This window comes from Macrotis lagotis, chromosome 2 (genome assembly GCF_037893015.1).
Source record: "Macrotis lagotis isolate mMagLag1 chromosome 2, bilby.v1.9.chrom.fasta, whole genome shotgun sequence".
In the NCBI taxonomy this organism is placed as follows: domain Eukaryota; kingdom Metazoa; phylum Chordata; class Mammalia; order Peramelemorphia; family Peramelidae; genus Macrotis; species Macrotis lagotis.
In genome coordinates, this window is record NC_133659.1 from 262,475,906 (window position 1) to 262,497,098 (window position 21,193).

The 21,193-nt window shown below is 33.9% G+C and overlaps 1 protein-coding gene across 1 annotated transcript in view; it reads right to left on the reverse strand.

Annotated features, from left to right (window-relative positions):
* LOC141514903 (rho GTPase-activating protein 32-like) overlaps window positions 1-21,193 on the reverse strand; it is a 93,454-nt gene that overhangs the window by 52,977 nt on the left and 19,284 nt on the right. The window contains 2 exon segments of the mRNA XM_074226073.1: window positions 12,016-12,138; window positions 15,820-15,988. The gene's annotated coding sequence lies outside the window, so the exon portion shown is untranslated.

Consider the following 21,193-nt stretch of genomic DNA (forward strand, 5'->3'; position numbering starts at 1 on the left):
CACCTTGCTAATTTCTCCTGCTTTATTCATGTAGCAGAAAGGAGGTTAAAGGAAGAATAGCAATAAGCAGATATTCCAGTTATAAGAATTTAAATAACAGAGGTGACTATATAAAAAAATTATTTACATTTTCATTTACCTTCTATCTATAAACATAAATAATTCAGAATTGTGACTTCAGAAGTATTTCTAGTGGATTAGGAATGTGCATATATATATATGTGTGTGTATATATATATATATATATATATATATATATATATATATATATATTTGATGATGCTTGTTCAATAATTCTAGAACTTTTTGGAAAAAAATATTTTGAAACTTAATTAAAAAATGATAAAAGCCCCAAAATAAAGTTAATCTTTATATAGTCCCTAGGAACACAAGGAAGAGACTGGATTTCACAGTAAAATGTTTATTTCTGTAGCTGAGTTCATGCTGCACTTCACACTGACAAAACTTTTGGAAAAAGAAAAACATTCACGGAATTATTTTAAGTTGTATAGAGTCAACCAGGCCTTCTGCCTTCATGGATAAACCTCCTATTCATGGCAGAGCCTAAAGAAGTGATGATGATCTATTTTAGACATTTGCTAATGCCAGAGTTGGATAGGAATAGTAAGAAAAGTCAGAAAATACAGCTGATGGCAAGAAAAGAAATGAGGTAACTACTTAAATTCATGACATAAGTAAATTCAGGAAATATATGTATTCTTAGAGTGAATTTATCTCAGTTTATTAATTATGTTAGTTTGGAATTCTTTTAACAGATTTTAAGATTTATTAAAGATAAAAGATATTGCCGTTAGCCATTTAAATCATCTATATTCCAAAAAGGATTTTTTTCTTCTTAAAATGAAAGTTGCTAACAAGAACAAAATTTTAAAAGGCCCATTTAATTTTCATCTATTCCTTTTGAGGCCCAAATCTCTCACAAATTCATGAACTTCTAATACTAAAAAATTTTGTATAAATTGTGAAGTGAGATATTTCATGCATTTGATAATTATATCTGAAAATATAATTCATAGAGAGAACAGATAATAACCTTGTTTAGGAAAAAAAATCTTTTCAACTCCTTCATTTTAGAAAAGTGTAAATTAGGGTCTAATGAAATTAAATAACTTTCCTAAGATCAAAGAAACCAAGTTACATGATTAGAACTATCCAAATTCCTGTTTCCAATACCAACATTTTAAAAAGCAAAATAAACTTCCTTCATAAAAGGATTCACCATAGAATTTCCTGAAAGTTCTATATAATAATAATAATAACAACAATAAATTTAGATTTATAAGAACACTAATAATGTAGGTTTGGAATTTGTTAAATTAATTTCTAAATTTCTTCAAACCCATTCCAGTTATTTGAGTCGACTATAAACAAAAACACAATTCTTTTGTAAATCACTCATAATAAGATATCAAGATTCCAATATAGATTTCCAAATACTCTAGACAAATTGATCAATACACTGTTCTAGACCTGTAATCACCATCACACATAGAACTGTTGTCCTAAATTTTTGAATATTAAAACTGATTCACAAAAACATACTAACATTTTAAACAGATGCCTCTCCATCAAAAAGTCATAATTGCTATGATAAATGGATAAGAAGACTTCCAAAACAGAGACATTACGAAGGGAGTTCAAAATCAAGTGTCAACAACATAAAACAAATAAAATTCCTTTTATCCTGTTTGCTCCTGGAATTGTACTGAAAATGTTTGTGGTAAGTCTATGCAGAGGGTATCTGAAGAACACAAACATTAAAAAAATAGCAAGGGGGCAGCTAGGTCACACGGTGGATAGAGCACTAGCCCTGGCATCAGGAGGACCTGAGTTCAAATTCAGCCTCAGACACTTAATGGTCACCTGTGTGACCTTGGGAAAGTCACTTAATTCCATTGCCTTGCAAATCCTACCCCTTCCCAAAACAAAGATTACAGCAGGAAAGTGAATTGGCATTCAAAGATAATTTTTAACTAACACTAGTGAGGATGAAAATGAGATAATTATAAGCATTACAACAATGCCAATGGAACATTTTGAATGTGATAAGTCAGTTTTATAAAATGGATAAAATGTTAGACTTGGAGTCAGAAAGACTAGAGTATAAATTCTAATCTCATAAACTCGCTAACTATATGATTCTAGACAAGTCACTAAATCACCTTATACTCCAGTTTCCTTATGTATAAAATGAGGGTAAACAAGAGTTACCACCCCACAAAGTTATGATATGCTAATTAGATAAATGCATATCAAATAATCTGTAAAACTTAAGTGTTATGTAAATATGAGCTCTAACATCAACTATGCAAATATAACTACTTTCAGCAATTAAATTTATCTCTGTAACTTTTCAGAAATGCCTACACTACCAAAAAAGAAGTACATCTAAATGATGAATACTGGATTTTATTGACATAGCATCCTTCATTCTAGCTTGCTTTAGACAAAAAAATGATGGTATAAAACACTCTTTTAGGTACATGGATAAATTATACTAGTATACATGACTGGTTCTTGTCCTTCATTATTGAAGGAGACAAAAATGACCTCACTGTGTTTAAGACAAATTATAGTGTGTTCGACTGTGACTGATCAGACCAATATGAGCTCGGAGTGCTCAATCACAAGTTGTCCATGTGACACATATTCCATGTGAACACCTCAGGTGGGTACTTTAAACATGAATGTTACATTTCCTTTGAGCTGCTTCCATTCAGCCTTCCACATAGCACCCTCACTGATGAGGGCACACCATGTTGGACAGTCCTGTGCCAGTGTCTCCCATGCTGCACAATCAATTCTGAAGTTCTTCAAAGAGACCTTCAGGGTATCATAGTATTACTTCTTCAGACCCCCTTGTGAGCACTTGCCCGGTGTGAGTTCTCCATAAAATAGCTTTTTTAGGAAGTGTTCATCTAGCATTCTAACACTGTTTCCAGCCCATTGTAGCTGCACATGTATATTTACAAATATATATATATATATATATATATATATATATATATATATATATATATATACACAAACTTTCACAATATATGCATGCATGTTTACAAGTAACCAGTAATTTTGCTCTGCTGAGTACTTTTTTTTTACTTTTTAAGTAATTTGTGATTATGGTTATAATTTAATACAGTTGATATGACTAAACTAGAGTTCCTTCATAACATATACTCTATGATAAAAACATAAATAATAGTGCTTTCAGCAATGAAGGTCAATATAATTTAGAACTCAAACCTTATTCATTTTCATAGCATTTCCAGGAAATACCAAAATATTGCAATTCTCTTTCTTAAAGTGTGAAAACAGCACTAAACGAAACTTAAATAGTTTGACTGAAACTGCATAAAAATCGATAGATTTTTTGCTTTATGAGCAGCATAGCCATCATTTGTACAGAATGATTTAGCAGCACTGCATAGAATCACAATGGTTAGATAACATATATTCCAAAGTTCTAACTCTAACTTTAGCATCCCCAAGATGTTATGGACTTCTGAGGTACTACTACCACCTTAACATCTATGTTTCTATACCTTAAATGACAGGTTTATCTTTTTGGCACTGGTATGTCTCAATTCAAAGACAGGTACAAAACTAAATACATACCTAAAATATATAACTAAATCCAACTTATATTCATGTGATTAATCTTTAGAAGATATAGGCATAGGGGCAGCTAGCTGGCACAGTGGATAGAGCACCAGCCCTGGAGTTAGGAGTACTTGAGTTAAAATCCGGCCTCAGACACTTAATAATTAATTACCTAGCTGTGTGGTCTTGGGCAAGCCACTTAACTCCATTGCCTTACGAAAAAATCCTTAAAAAAAGAAAGAAGATATAGGTATAAAAATATTATTCATCCTAGTTTGGCATTTCCTTTGTCATCATTATAAAGTATTATTAACTGCCTCTTATCACCATTAGGAACTAATGCTTAAGTACATCAATAAGTGGGAAGATGTGTGATTGTTTCAGTGTAGAATCTCTGGGCATGGCAGATCCCAATCTTTGAGATTGACTTGTGGCTAAGGAAGGTTCAATATCTTGGTCCTGGTCTCAGAGCTAATTAATTTAGATGGCCAGTCAATATACATCCATCACCAACTATGTGGCTGACACTGCTGGAGATACAAAGAAAGGTAATAAGCTGTCCTTGCTCTCCAGGAGCTCACAATCCAATTAAGAAGATATCATGTAAATCAATAAGCACAAACAAGTTATTTACAAAATAAGGTGGAAAAAACCATCAAGAGAAGGAAGTCATCAGAATGTAGAAGGATCATGAAAAATATGGTTTAGAAGGTGCAAGGTTAGGAAGAGAGGTAAAGGAAGTCAGTGAATTTAGGAAACTGACATGCAGAGACAGATGATTTCAGAAATGGGGACAGCAAAAATATCCAAGAGGCTGGAGATGAAGTATCTTGTTCAAGGAACAACAAAGAGGCCAATGTCACTAGGTATAAGAAAACTACTAGGCAACTGAGCTAAGTTATAAAGAGCTCTGAAGGCTAAAGAGAATTTCGTAATTGATTCTGTAAGCAATAGGGTGTCTTAGATTAGGGCTGCAGTTGACATGGTCATGCCTGTGCTTTAGGAAAATCACTTTGGCAGCTTAGGACAAGACAGACAGACTGAAAAGGGAAGAGATCTGTGGGAAGCAAAACATTCTGTTGGAAAAGTTCAAGCATTAAGTGATAAGGTACTGCAGCAGGGTGAGGGCAGCATCAGAGGAGAGAAGGGGATCTATATGAGATATATTGCAGAGGTGCAATCAACTGACCTTGGCAGAATACTCAATTTGGAGGGTGAGAGATAATGAGAACTCAAGGAGGACACCTAGGATGGAAGTCTGAGGGACAGGGAAAATGGGAATGCTCTCCAAAGAAATAGTAAAATTTGGTAGAAAGGAAAGTTTGAAGAAGAAATATGAGATCAGTTTCAAACATGATGAGTGCAATAATTCTATGGGACATCCAGTTTGGAATGTCAAACAGAAGTAAGAGATATAAGGGTAGAAGTCAGCAGAGAGGCAACGTATGGCTGGATAAGAAAGTTTGGGAGTCATTGGCATGGGAATGATAATTAAGTCCATGAGAGTTGGTGAGATTATCAAGTGAAATAGTATAAAAGAAGAGAACCCAAGAGAAGTCCTGTGGAACATCTGTGATTAGTAAGCATGAAATGGATGAAGATCTAGCAAAGGACACCGAGAGGGAGCAGTCAGATGATAACAAAGAAAATTAGGAGAGAGCAATGTCATGGAAGCCTTAAAAGATGAGAGTTCAAAAGAGAATGAGTGACAGGGTAAAAGGCTGAAAAAGAAGTAAAAAAGAATAAGAACTGAAAGAGTTACATTATATCTGGCAATTCATAATACATAAGTAACTTTGGAGAGAACAGTGTTGTTTGAATGATGAAGTTGGAAGACAGACTAGAGATCTATGAAAAGAGTAAAGGAAGTTGAGGCACATCTATGAAGAAAGGATTTTCAAGGATAAACATGGATATGTTTATAAGCAGTAAGGAAGTAGCCATTATAGATATGGAGACCATCAAGATAAGTGAAAATGAATATAATAGAGGGGTCAATCTGCTGGGGAAGGTGATGGAATGAAATAGGATTACTCCTTTATGCAGGGAATTTTGTCTTGCCAAGGAGAAGAATCATCTCTTCATGTGAAACTGAGGTGAAAATAGAAGAGAATGTCAGAGAATATGTATACACACACACACATGTATATATGGGTATTATGAGATGACAAGGATGGAAAAGCAGTGCTTTTTGGCAAATGAGTTCAATATTTTTAATAAAATATGAGGTAAAGTTCTCGGGTGAAAGGGAAAGAAAAAGGGCAGTCATAAGAGATTTGAGGAGGAAGAAAAAATTCAGAAAAGCTACTTTGGAAAGTGAGTTGGTAAATGATATGCAGAAGGACTGACGAACAGCAATGAAGGCCAAGTTAAAATGATGCAAAATAAATCTGTAGTCGACCTATACAGAACAGTTTAATGATGTTCTGCACCTTCTATCAACAATTCATGTATGAGAGTAAAAGCAGCAGATGATTAAGAATATATATTTTATATAAGGTTTGGCAACAACATATGGGACAGGGATGCAAGAGAAGAGGACAATGTCAAGTTAAACTAGTTCAAGGAGTGTTCAAGGCAGAGAAGGAGAGTGACTAGTTCAAGGGTATTAGATGGGTAAAGAAACAAGGGTTTGAGGGATTAGAGGCCACGCTGAAGAAGAGTATAATTTTGTATCAGAAAACAGTGGGAGAAGTGAAAAGTCAATAGACCACGATCAGATATAGGAGTTTCAGAAATCTTAAGCATGAAGGTGGTATGTTTGTGGATGATGAAAAAATCAATAGTATAATCATCTTTGTGTGATGCTCAGGTAATATGGAGGAATAAGTCATAGGAAATTAGTAAAATTAGTGAATGGTGTGATGGAGAATCAACATATATATATATATATATATATATATATATATATATATATATATATATATATATATATATACAGGAGAATAAAATGAGGACAGAAGTTGGAAAGTTAAGACTGTGAGCTTTGAACTCACTGACAATGAACTCACTGAGAAAGAGGGGAAGCACCTGACTGTTAGTAGATAAATTTTTACTGACTGATATATAAAGTGAATGAAACTCAAATAAGTAAAGGTCATTGAGTGATATTAGGAGAAGGAGTAAGTTTCCTTTATTTCTCCTAGTGAATCAAAGAGGAAGGAGTGAAAAAGCAGTCAATGCTGGGATGCTAGTGGTTAGCACAGAGGCATGTCTCAGTGACTGGCAGAAGATGAAAGATGTGGGAAAGAAAAGGATTTAAGATGAAAGCAAACTTGTCATTGATGGAAAATTCCTGAAAGTATTGTGGAGTAAATGAGTATCTTTGGAGTAGAACATGGTGGAGACAGGGGATGTTGAGATGAGAGGAATAAGATGTGAAGGGGACTTGAAGAGGAAGGGGAATGGCTAATAAGGGTTCAAAATTACTGGATGGGTAGAGTATAACTGGAGGATGGGTTTGTTCATAATTAAGGTTAGATTTTTAATGTCCATAGAGCTTTGGTGTCAAAGTTTGGTGGGGAGAGATCCAGGAAGTTCAGATTAGAGAGAGCAAGTATTTGGAGTTGAATTTGAACTTTGGTGGGGATTCCAACTTTTGTTTTCATATGTGTACAGAATTCCCAGTATGGAGACTTCTTCAACATAATATACAATTTGTGGCTTGACTATAACTTAGTCTTTTGCTGTGATTTTTGTTTTCAAATAGATTTACTTTACTAATTGTCTATTATTAGCTTAATATGAGAATATGTGCATCCTAGAGAGGCTCCATCGTATAATGGGTAGAATATTAAACTTGGAATTCAGGAAGACCTAACTTCACCACCCTTCCTTCAACTCCAAATCAGAATAGTTATAACTACCAGTTATAAATTTTTTTTTAAAAATCAGTGAATTTATATCACTTTCTTAGAAAAATTTTATAATTAAATCAAAAAAGCTGATTTTATAAATAAGTCACAAAGGCTCAAAAGTTCAAAATAATGGGGTTTCACAGGGTTTTTAGAGAATCCTCTATAGGTATTTAAATAATGATATCATTAAGCCATTATGTCATATAATACTACGGGCTCAAGCGGTAGGTTCTGATGCTTAAAAGCAGTTTTTAGATACTCCTAAAAACCCAGTTTTTAAATATTTTCTTTATCTCTCTGAAATGATAATGTGCTTATTCATACTATCAGTAAATGGTGATAGGAGATAACAAAACCTAATTAGTCTATTATTCTGAAAACTGCAAACATTGATACTTAGGCTATATAAAATAAGAAAAATTCCCTTTTGTGTTTCCAAGCAAAAGTAAACAAACAAATTAAACCAGCCTTCCAGAAATGGATTCCAAAAGGGGAAATGTACTCCCATCATGTATTAATAAGAACTATTAACATAAAGAAGGGAAGGAAAACAATTTATTGCTAAATAAGTAATCTCAAGTGCATTCACAAGATGTAAAGGACTGAGTAAAATTCACTTCAAGAAATGCTTGCACAGTAATTACTCTAACACTGTATCCCAGGTTAATTCAAAATCTATGATACAGAAATATAGAATACATGATAAGACAGTTATGAAATGGATGAATAACCAGACCAAAAGAAAATTTTCAATGAATTATCAACATGGAAATAGAACTCTAATGGCTGTCACAGGAATCTCTTCTCTGTACTATTCATTATTTTTATCAATGATTTGGATGGAGACATGCTCCTCAATAGGCACATGACACAAAACTGGGAATGACAGTGAACACTTTAGGTGGCAATCAGAATCACTTGAAACCTAGAAAGAATAACTGAATCTAATTAAGTAATAGGAATAAATGTAAAGTTGTTTTACTATCCTTCTTAAAAGATTAATAATATGTGTAAATGAAGCATACCAACTGACAGGACAATAATATATATCTGATTGTGCAAGATACTAAATTAGTGTATCTATCTATCTTTCTCTGGATATATCTACTTCTCAGAGAAATAGATAGATATGTCTATATCTAGATAGATAGATAGATAGATATAGATATAGATATAGATATAGATATAGATATAGATATAGATATATAGATATAGATCTTGGACAGGAACTGTAGAAATACTGAGTTGAGTCTAGAACTGAATGGGATAAAGAGATTGAACAAAAGGCATCAAGCAGATGCATAGTGCTTTAGATGATCTCAAGCTGTTTTTGGAAAGAAAAATATGTTAACAAAAAAGGCAGCTCATATCACTGCAAATTATAAACTCTAAGATATAATTATGAGTAATCCAAAGAGCAAAGGAGACATGCATAGGGGAGAAATGTAGGTTATAGGAAACTGCCAAAGTGTACTACCTCTACACATGAAGAAATATAAAGAATTGGGGGAAATTTCATTTGAAAAGGAAATAGGCTACTCATACAATAAGAACAAAAGAAAACAGATAGACAACCAAATATTTCACAGATACTCAAAAAAGATCTTGAAGAAAATCTCCAATGCTAAATATCAGTCTTTTATGCAGGATTTTAAAGAGCATGGAAAATAATTTCAAAGGGCAAGGCTAGCATGGATTATAGTCTGAACCTCTGGAGGTGGTGCCCAAAGTGATAGGGTCATGAATTCACTGAAGGATATAAAAAGACTGAGGAGGACATGATAGTTAACATTAAATACCTGATAATTATCACATAAAAAAAAGAGTATAAACTTTTCTTCTTGCCCTCTGAATGTAGGACAAAGGCCATATTTGAATTGTAAAAAGACTAGGTTTGTACTCAGGAAAATCTGGGTTTGAATCTTACCTTAGAAAACTAGTAATAACCTGACAACTGGGCAAGTCACTTGCTCTCTCTGAGTCTCAGTTTTCTCATTGTCAAATTAAGAATTGAGCTTTACGATCTTAATATCTTTTCCTTAATTTCCTTAAAATTTAGGTTATTATATTACCATCTAAGAAAGATAAATGTGGTTTCAATGCAAAGTGAATTAAAAAAGTTTTCCAGAAATTTCCAGAAGTGTAAGTGGCTGCTGTGGGAGATGTCAAATTCATGCTCCCATCTGAGGTTTTTCAAATAGCAGGTGGATGCCTATTTTTAAAGAATATTGAACCAGATGACCAAAATGAAGTTTCTTCCAATGCAAAGTCTGTGATAGTTTTCAATCATACCACAATTCTACCCAAATAGTCACTTATGGACCCTTCACAACTAGGCAGGGCAGAAAAAAAACAAGATGGACCAAAAGGAACAAGATGTCATAGCTTGTCTCCCTTAGAAAAACTTAGAAGGCAAGAGTACCATAGAAAGCTTTTCAAGTCCTGGATCATATCTCTGTAGCTTCTAAATTATTTCTACTGATAGTTAAGAAAATTTCAGATACACAAAGCATGTTGTTCAAGGATATTTGATTTGCTAATAGAAGCACACTATACAATCAAAAATGTTATGATTGTGAATCATCTCCACCCCCTCCTTCTCAAGTACTTCAAAGAAGAAACTTTTCCTGAACTTTCCCACCTACCTGAAATCCATGCTTTCCTCTCCACCATGTGCTCAATACTTTTGGTGGCATGTCAATAACTGACACAATGTATGAAATAAAAATTGGAGGAAATCAAATGCATAACTACTGCTGTGGTTAGAATTTGAAGCTAAGCACTGGAATGGAGATAAGTATCATTCCCCACCCTGGCAACTATGCTTTTAAAGGATCCCAACATTTGCTGAAGTTCTGTTTCATACAAAATGCATGTTTGTACTGGCTGCTTAAAAAGATGTGAACAATTAGCTAAATGGACTGAATAAATTTTACTTAATTTGTGCTATAATCAAGTGATCAAAGAAGGTCACATTCAAGAGTTATTCTGAATATCAGATACTGTGTCCAGCCTATAGTCATCTTTTGTTTTCAAAAGATGGTTCAAGAAAAGGTGACAAATGAGGTACCAAGATCATATTAATTTTCTCTAATAGCAGGTTAACAGTTTGCATTCAGATGATGTTTGGGGTTACTCAATATTTAAAGATATATCTTATTTAATCATTTTCACCATCTCCATTTTAGTGATAAGGAAAATGACCTGTTCAAGGCTGCACAGCTAGTAAGGTGGAGTGAGGACTTTGGACTCTAAATCAGAGCTCTTTTCAACTCATTAAGTAGTAAATACAATATTTAGTGTTTAATCTTACAATATGATGAGATTCCAAATGGTCAATCAATTGACAAACCAAGCATAATTTACTATGACTTAGTTCTTCTCTAAATGGATGGTTTGAAACACACTGAAACATCTGACATCTCCCAATGATGAATAACAGAATTCACTTCAATTTTTATAGTGATAGAAAAACTAAGAATTCCACATACTACTGTATACCATTTATTTTAATAGCATCACATTTATCATTTAAATTAAAAGATGCACTTATTCCATGATATAAACAACACAACTGAATAAAATATAATCTAAAATACTAGATTCCTAGATTTAAAGCTAAAGGACACACTAAAGGCCTAGTTTTATCATTTCATTTTACAAATCACCATCATCTTTTAGAAATGAAGAAACTGAGGACCAAAGAGATTAAGTGTCTTTCCCAAGATCATACAGACCCTAAGTAACAGAGTCAGACTTAAAATTGATATATTGTGTTTCTACATAGACATAAATACACAAAAATACACCCCTGTGTGTGTATGTGTATATGTATGTATGTATTAGTACCTCTCTCTCTCCCTCTCTCTCTCTCTCTGCATGTGTGTGTCTGTATATATACATATATATGTATATATACACATACATATACATATATGCTGATGAGAATCATATTTTAATTATGCAAAACTGCATAGAAAAGAAACACACTAGCTAACACTTGGAATTTTTATAATATCAGTATTTATATCCACCTAGTTCTAAAACTTTTACTGACAGGTACATATACATATACATATATGCTGATGAGAATCATATTTTAATTATGCAAAACTGCATAGAAAAGAAACACACTAGCTAACACTTGGAATTTTTATAATATCAGTATTTATATCCACCTAGTTCTAAAACTTTTACTGACAGGTACATATTTCAAAGAGAGCTTGAATTGCACAAACTGAAAGTACTGATTATTTCACTCAAAACTAAGTTACAAACAAAGAATCAAAATAATTTTCATTAACAATATTGGGGGGCAGCTAGGTGGTGCAATGAAATGAGCACCAGCCCTGAAGTCAGGAGGACCTGAGTTCAAATTCCACCTAAGATACTTAATAATTACATGACTGTGTGACTTTGGGCAAGTCACTTAATCTCATTGTCTTGCAAAAAGCAAAAAAAAAATGTTGGAGAAAAATAAATTTTTTCCTACTTCAGTATGTGAGAATTTTGCTTGTACATCTATATTCAATATTACCTCTAAGGACAAATCATCAGGAGCACGAGCATGTATCTCTTGATAACATGGGCAGCAACAACAGCAGGTGTTGTTAATTGATGATTCTTCATGAACTAACAGGCGATTTCCCTTGTTATCAATCTGTTTAAGAAAAGAAACCAAAGTAATTGACGGCATATGAAATATTTAAAGCTGATGGAAATCTTCGAGTTGATTCAAAGAGAACACAACTCAGGAGACTTTAAGGAGAAAAATGGATTAAATTAATAATAAATATTAAATTCATCAAGGAAAGCAAGAAGAATCAGTGAATAAATAAAAAAATTAAGGTCAAATATATCATGAATTTATGAAAAGATTTAATTTCTAAATAACTATAATTTATTATATATGTGCTAGGCACACTAAAATGAATATTGATTAGATTCCTTTTCTTTCATATTATTAAAACTGATTGAGTTCCTAAGTTAGACAAGGCTATAAACTATAACTATTTTCCAATCAATTGCCTTTTCAAGGCAATCAACATTCCTTATGAACAGTAACATATTAAAATGTTTATGTTTACAACATTGTCAGATGATTAATTATGGCAAGTGCAGCTCATCTCAGCAGTTCAGAGGCAAGGATAACCATGAACTTTTTTGAGATAGAAAAAATATCCCTAAGATATTTCACATAAGAGTCAAGAAAATGCTTTTACAATGGAGTGGAATGGGGGAAGGTAAAGGGAATGAGTGAGCCTTCATTCTCATCAGAGGCTCAAAGAGGAAATAACATACACACTTAATATGGTATAGAAATCTATCTTACCCTAGAGAAAAATGAGAGGAAAGGGATGGGATAAGGGGAAATGGGAAGGGAAGTAGAGAATAGGCAATAGAAGAAAGGGAAGATCATGGGAGAAGTACTCTGACACAATACACTTCTAAACAGGGAAGAGATGAAAGGAGAGAGAGAGAACAGAATAGATGAGAATGGAGATAATAGAGTGGAGGGCAATTCAACTAGTGATAGCAATCATGGGAAAAATAGTGAAGCAATCTCTGGTGGCTATGATGGGAAGGCAACTCATCTCAGAGACAGAGCCAGTGGAATCTGAACAGACTGTAGCACACATTTTTTCTCTCACTATTCTTGATGTTTCTCATCTTTGGGGGGGGGTGGTTACAATTACTCTCACAACAAGATTATTGCATTAATATAAATTAAATAAATAAACAAAAAAGGATAGTGGAGACAAGTTTTTTTTCTCTTCCCCAATATAAAAAAAATGAAGACAAGGAAGTATTATAAGAGAACTGAAAATGAGGAATTGAAGACTGTTCCTATATGAGAAAATGCACCAACTTTGGAATGAAACATTGCTCTGACTTAAATGATTTTAAATGGAATTTCTCTTTCTATCCCTTGCTGTTGGGCTTTGTTGGTCATATATAGAAATGTTGATGTTTTAAATGGATTTATTTTATATCCTGCTATATTACTAAAATTGCTAATTGTTTCAAGCACTTTTTACTTGATTTTCTAGGGTTAAGTATACATCTAGAAAGAATGAGAGTTTTGTTTCTTCATTGCCTGGAATCCTTCGATTTCTTTCTTATTGCTAAAGCTAACATTTCTAATATAATACTGAATAACAGGCGTAATAATGGACATTCGTGTTTCAACCCTAATCTTACTGAGAATCTTGCTTATGTCCATTACATATAATGTTTTAGATAGATACTGCTTATCATTTTAAGGAAAATTTTGTTTATTCCTACGTCAGTGTTTTTAATAGGAACAGGTGTTGTATTTTGTCAAAAGTTTTTTCAGCATCTATTGAGGTAATGATATGTTTACTGTTAATTTTGCTACTGATATGATCAATTATGCTGAATGTTTTTCTAATATTGGACTATTCCCAGCAGAACTGGTATAAATCCCATCTGATCATAGTTTATTATGCTAGTGATAAACTGCTGCGATGACTCTGCTAAAATTTTATTTAAAATTTTTGCATCAATATTCATTAGGGACATTGGTCTGTAATTTGCTTTATCTGTTTTGGCTCTTCCTGATTTTGGTATCAGCACACCATTGTTGTCATAAAAGTAACTGGACAGAATTCCTTCACCTATTTTCTCAAATAATTTATATAGAATTGGAATTAATTATTCTTTAAATGTTTGATAGATTTCATTTATAAATCCACTGGAGATTTTTTTCTTAGGGAGCTTTAATGATGGCTTGTTCAATTTCTTTTTCTGAAAAGAAGTTTTTTAACTATATTATTTCCTCTTCTGTTCATCTGGGCAGTTTATACTTATGTTCTCAGATCTGTTAGTAAACAAAATAGCTCCAACTTATTTCTATAATTTCCTCCTCATTTAACCCTTTTCATTTTTGATACTGAGAATTTGGTTTTCTTATTTCTTTCTTTTAATCTCATTACCAAAGGTATTTTTCCATAAAAACCCACTCTTAATTCTATTTATTAAATAGTTTTCCTATGTTACTAAGTTATTCTTTGATTTTCAAAATTTCTAATATGGTATTTAATTCAAAATACAAAGAAATAGAAGAAAAAAGAAAAAAAGAATGGTGAGAAAACAAAGATTTTTTTTTCCAGGAAACCTTAAAGGAACCAGGAATATTTACCTTGCCTGAGGCAGATAATTAAGAGGGCAATGTGATACTACTGTCTTTGAATATCTGAAGGTCTGGGATCAGAAAGGGTTATATGTCATTTGCCTGGCTTCAGAGGACAGAACTAGGTAGAAATAGAAAAGAAGCAGATTGAAGCTCTCTATAAACAAACATTTCTAAAAGCCTGGGCTGTCCAAAAAATGAAATGTGATACCTGAGAACTAAATATCCTAATCCTGGAAATCTTTATAAAGAAGCTTAAAGGTCTAAGAGATTGTAATAGATAAGAGATTTGGAACTGGAAGGTTTGTAGGTTACAGGTCACTATCCAGCCTCCTCAGTTACACACGAGGATGATGAGAGGCTGGAATATGTTCCCATTGTCATACAAGACAAAACTGAGTTTAAATCCAGTTTCTCTGACTCTAAATCCGGAACTCTTTCTACTAAGGATGGACTGGGGATATAAAAATTCTTCCAACTCAGCCTTAGAATGGATTAAACCAATCTCTAAGAGTATCTCTAGTACATTATCTAAATCAACCTTCAGATTGTATTTAATCAATCGAAGATGTGGTAATTCTGTGTGCAGTAAAGCCAGGAGTCTAGGAACCATAACATATTAGAAATTGTTGAAGAAATTAGGAAGTGAGGTGATAAAATAGGGATTTATTCTGTTTTTTTTTACATTAGGTAAAATAAAACCCAAAGGTAGCAGTTTAACATGAGGAATGTTTGGAAATAGAACAGATTGCAAATCAATGATTTTTCTAGGTCACCAGAGGACAGACAGCTAGGTAGCTGAGTGAACAGAGCACCTGGTCTGGAGTCAGAAAGACTCATCTTCTTGAGTTCAAATCTGGTCTTAGACACTTACTAGTTGGGTGATTCTGAGCAAGTCACTTAACTCTGCTTGCCTCAGTTTCCTCATCTATAAAATGAGCTGGAGAAGAGAATGGCAAACTGCTCTAGTATCTCTGCCAGGAAAATGACTGAACAACAATAAAAGGGCACCAGAAATTTTCTCAAACTAGGTGATGTCAGGGATACTGTGGAAGAAATTTCTGAATTGTATAGTTCTCTTGTGATTCTTGAGATTTTGTGCTTCTCCAATTCAACAAAAGTCCCAATTTAGTTAATTTATTACTTGTTCTTTCCTGCAGAATGTTTAATTCTATTAGCTTTACTTACCTGAAGCAGTCATCTGTGCTAGAAACAACAAAAATAAGGAAGTAGCATCAACTTGTAAAGGTCCCCATTAGTCATCACCAAGCACCGTGCCACAGGTGGCAGGATTGTACTTGGCATGCAAGCTGTCCTTGGTGCTCTGAGAGTTCTTAAACTTCTCAACTTTTTCCACCTAAGAAAGATAAAGTATAGTAAAAAGTGAATCGCTCTCCAAAAAACAGTTAGAAGCATTGAATTGACACTTTATTTAATAACCTCTATTTAATGTGTTCTGGGGACCAAAAGGTAGGGCATTTGACACTTAAGAGCAAACAGTTATGAATGAATTACTTCATGGAAGGAAGAACTATTGTTATTTCAGTTGTGTCCCACTCTTTGTGATCCCATTTGTCATTTTCTTGGTTTGTCATTTTTTTTTCCTTCGGCTCATTTTACAGATGAAGAACTGAGGAGAACAGGATTAAGTAACTTGCCCAGAATCACCCATCTAATAAGTTAGTTCTAAGGTCAGATTTTAACTCAGGAAGATGAATCTTTCTTACTGCCAACTAATTGTCCCAGAAGGAGAAACATACCACAGCTATTATTCTGGGTCACTGTTAAGAATTTCTCAAGTATATCACCAAATCCAGATATTGACTAAACAAACACTGAGTACTTATAAGAAAACGGGAAAGATTTCATTAGCATGGATAGAGAACATTGGCTATTTTTAATAATTAAAAATGCAAGTGGGTTCTTTAAGGTATAGATCAAGGTTAAAAATTACATGCCCAATTTCCCACAACAACAAAAATAACAGAGGAGGAACTGAAGCTAGCGGTTCTTCACTGTACACTCAGTTTTCTATCTATTAGAATATAGTTGCCTCTGACTGAATATTCTATTTTTCTGGGAATAATGTCCAAAATATTTTGGCTTCCTGTGCTAAACCCATAAGTGAAAGGAGTGTAATCAACAATATTTTTATACCTAAATGTTAAGTTTGGGGGGGGGGGGCAGGAATGGGGTCAGATGTTCTTTTCAGTGCTTATCCTAGTGTCTTTTGTGGACGTCATGGGGAATGGGAGGTGGGGGAGGGCAGGTCCAGACTTGTGATTTCGGAGAATTTTTTGACATGAAAACTCTGATTCAAACTAGGGACTTTTGAGGACATTGAAAAATTAATTTGTTCATGGTCACATAGTTAGAATGTGCAAAACAGGAGGACTTGACCCAGTTCTTTCTAACTTTCTACACAATATGCCAGATTATCTTATACTTAAAAAATATTTGCTGAATAAATGAAAATTACATTTGCTGGTACACTGAAAAATGTTTATTAGTTGAAACACGTCCTCTATGTGAAGCAGTTACTCATAAGTATTATCTATCAAAGATTAAAGTTTATTATTGAGCCTATACAATAAACAGGGTAGAAGTAATATACCAAAGGCTTGAGTTAAATCAACAACAATAAAAATGTTATTTCAAGCTAAAAGAAATTATTTCAATAAAGAGTCACAAGTGACGTTGTTTTAGTTGTTTTAGAAATAGCATGTTTATAAGGTGCCAGAGTAAAACATACTTTCTCTTTTGTAATGCTAAAACAACTTATTAATGAAATGTCTCACCCTAGATATGATTTGACCTTTGGAAATGGTTTGTAAACAAAAAGTTATTTTTTTAACATCTTTATTCTCCCAGTAGTAATATAGTAGTAATATAGATGTCTTAGTTGCCAATCACGGAATACAATTAGAATTGTAGTTAATTGTAGTTAACTATTAACTATTAATCAAAGGGCAATAAACTGCAACATTGTGTACCACAGTAATTCTTTTCTCTCCTCGTAACTGCTAGTATCGTCCTCTCTGTGGCTATCTTCTATTTTCTAAGTATGAGATATATATATCAAATTACATATATATCAAATTACATATCTGTTGTCTCCTATATAAGAAAAGTAAACTGCTATGAGACAGAGAAAAATCTTATAGTTTTTTTTTCTTTTTATTCTAAGTGCTTAGCACAGTGTCTTACACTTGTTAAAGACTCATACATGCTTGTGGATCAGTTGATTGATGTAAGAAGACGATAGCATATAAGCAGGGATTATTGGTACCAAGGAAATGACATGACAGATGCCTTCAAGGATGTGTATGACTGGAATGGGAATAGCCACACAGCCAATATGGAAAACAACAGAAAGGCAGCTCAGATGAAAGCTATGGTAGCACGTTGGTTTTATGATTTATGGAAGGATGGGGATGGGTCGTGATTTGTATTAGCAAATAGTGTCCACACTGATGGGGATTTGAATTCCATTTAAGATATAGGTAAAGTGAGCATGACATATCTCTACAATTCAACTCTACAAGCCCTGAGGGACCACTTTAATCTTTTTTTTATCCTCACCCAGTGAATATTTGTGGAATGAATGAATTTTGTTCAACTGGATCAAGTTTCAGCATATGGTGCATGTTTTCGGCTAAGCATAGCTCAACTATGTTACACTCCGTGAGAATTCCTAGCGTAGTAGATCCAGGTCTATATCTGGCATATGTCCCTTTTGTTTCCATGTTTCACTTCTCAAGTCCTTGTAATTAACTCTGGTTATATTTGTCTTCATGTTTACAATCTAGGCACTGCATGAAAAAGTACTGAATGAAACGCTGCTATTTTTAAATTCATCTTGGAATTAAATCACTTAAGTTTAACTCTATGGATAACTGTATTCAGATTCTCACTAGGATCCAATGAAAAGATAAGAAAGCTCCTTCATTAACTCCCTTTAAGCAAATATGTTATATTTGGGGGAAGGGGCTTGCAGAAGAAAAATAAGATGAGAAATATTTATTATTTAATATTCCCATTGTGCTTTGGAATTTTTTCAAATGATTGATTTCCTTTTGGTTGATTCCAGTTTTTTGTCTCTTTCCAAGAATATGAAAATATTCTACAATTGCAGACTCCATTTTCTACACTCTGTGCTTAGGATTATCTTCATAGTAGCTCCATGTTTTAGTAAGACTGAATTTCAAAAAAGCATAAAAAAATGAGAAGGGATATTGAACCTACTAACCTTAATTAAGATCCCTTAAGACTAATTTACCAGTATAATTTTTTGACTTTTTTTTATAAGACAGTGGGGTTAAGTGCCTTGCCCAAGGCCACGCAGTGTCGTTATTAAGTAGTAATTACCAAACTATTCATTTTGAATTCTTTTCTCTTGCTCAGTTTTGCTAATTCTACCTTTATCCAATCTCCTACATTAAGCACGTGCTGGCTTTTCCCATAGCCACCAGCTTAGTCAGTTTATCATTCAAACGCCATTCTTGTCAAGGTACTGAAGTTCGACCCTTGACTTCATGGAGTTGATTCTCCTTGAAATCAGACATATACCCCCGAAAAATTGTTTTCAGTGATTTTAGTTGCAGTTTGAGACAAGAAGAAAACAAATAGCACTTCATGCCCAGATAACACCAGGAATATCCACGCATATAAAATATTTCTCCTTTGGTTTTCTTATACTTTAGAGATTGCACCGGATATAGGATTTATGGAGACTTAGGTATTCTAGATAACATTAGGGTTTGGGTTAGGGTTAGGCCCAGGCTTAGGGCTGGGATTCTTGTCTGTTTGAATGTCAGGGGTAGGTCCTTGGTCTGCTTAGGGTTAGGGTTAGGGTTAGGGTTAGGGTTAGGGTTAGAGTTAGGCTTAGGGTTATGGTTAGGGTTTGGGTTAGGTTTGGGGTACTCACCCCTTACTTAGTTTGCATCTCTCTTGTTTTATTTATAGATCTAGTAGATCCTGAAGACATAATAATCTATTACAGAACACAGAGCTGTAGATAATTTGTAAAAAGAATCCTATTGCCATTCTAGACTTTCACCACTTTCATACTCTATCACAGGTAGAGTATACTATACCACAGGTGCTTGTTGCTGTATAGTCTAGTCACCCTTGTTATCTCAACTTTGATGCCAGAATTAGAAATTCCCTGTTCAGTTTCAGTTAGTTAGGGTTAGGGTTGGGGTTAGATTTGAGGATAGGGCTAGGATGAGGTTTAGGTTTAAGGTTTGGCTTAGGGTTAGGGTTAGAGTGAGGGTTAGGGTTTGATTTGGGCTTAAGCTTAGGGTTGCTGTTAGGGTTAGGTTTTTGGTTAGGGTTTATTTAGGCTTGGGGTTGGGGTGAGGCTTGATGTTATTGTCAGGGTTAGTTTTACGGTTAGGTTTGAGGTTAGGGTTAGGGTTAGTATCAGGTTTGGGTTATCTTTAGAGTCAGACTTAGGGTTAGGGTTAGAGTTAAGATGTGGTTTTGGTTTAGTTTTAGGGATAGGGTCAGGATTAGGCTCAGTGCTAGGTTTATTGTCAGTTTAAATTCGCCCACCCATAGAAGCTTTTAGTTACAATTGCCATGGTTTATTCAACTCTTACTTTACTGAGGACTGGATGCTGCAGAAACTCTCAAAAGTCAGTGTTTTCCCTTACTCATGATACCGTAACATAGGAAGTTGAATTCAGTGAGGAAAACTTAGCACAAATATCAGCAATGGCAACAGTGGAAAAATATGGAAGTAACTTTTGTCATGACTTATCATAAAGAATGTGATCTACCTGAGACAGAGCTGGTAGTGGAACAAAGAGTGATGCACATTTTTTATTATCGTTATTATTATTATTATTTTATTTGTTTTTGGTTTTTGCAGGGCAAGGGGGTGGGGTGGCTTGCCCAGGGTCACACAGCTGGGGGATTGTGGGGTATCTGGGGCCAGATTCGAACTCGGGTGCTCCTGACTCCAGGGCAGGTGTTCTGTCCACTATGACACCTAGCTGCCCCCATTATTATTTTTTTAATTTTAATTTTTTCCTCTTTACTTTATTTCTCATGAGGGTCTATTTTGGGGGTAGGGGTATCATGTTTACTCTTAAACAAGAATATTTTAGTAATGTATAAAAAGACATCATTTGCACAAAAATAAAAACAAATGTAATAACTTTTTTTTAAAAAAAAGAAAGAAACCAGGAAGGGTGAGAATTCAGGGAAGCCTGGAAGGATTTGCATGAACTCATGATGAGCAGAACCAGAAGAACAATGTACAACAGCAACATGGGGGTGATGAACAATCTTAATGGGATCGCTCATTCCATCAGTGCAACAATCAGGCACAATTTTGGGGTATCTATGATGGAGAATACCATCTGTATCAAGAGAAAGAATTGTGGAGTTTGAACAAAAACCAAGGACTATTACCTTTAATTTAAAAAAAAAACCATTACCTTATTATATAATTTTTCTATCTCTTATAGTTTATTTTTCATCCTTAAGGATATGATTTCTCTCTTATCACATTCAACTTAGATCAATGGATACCATGCAAACACAACATAAAAAC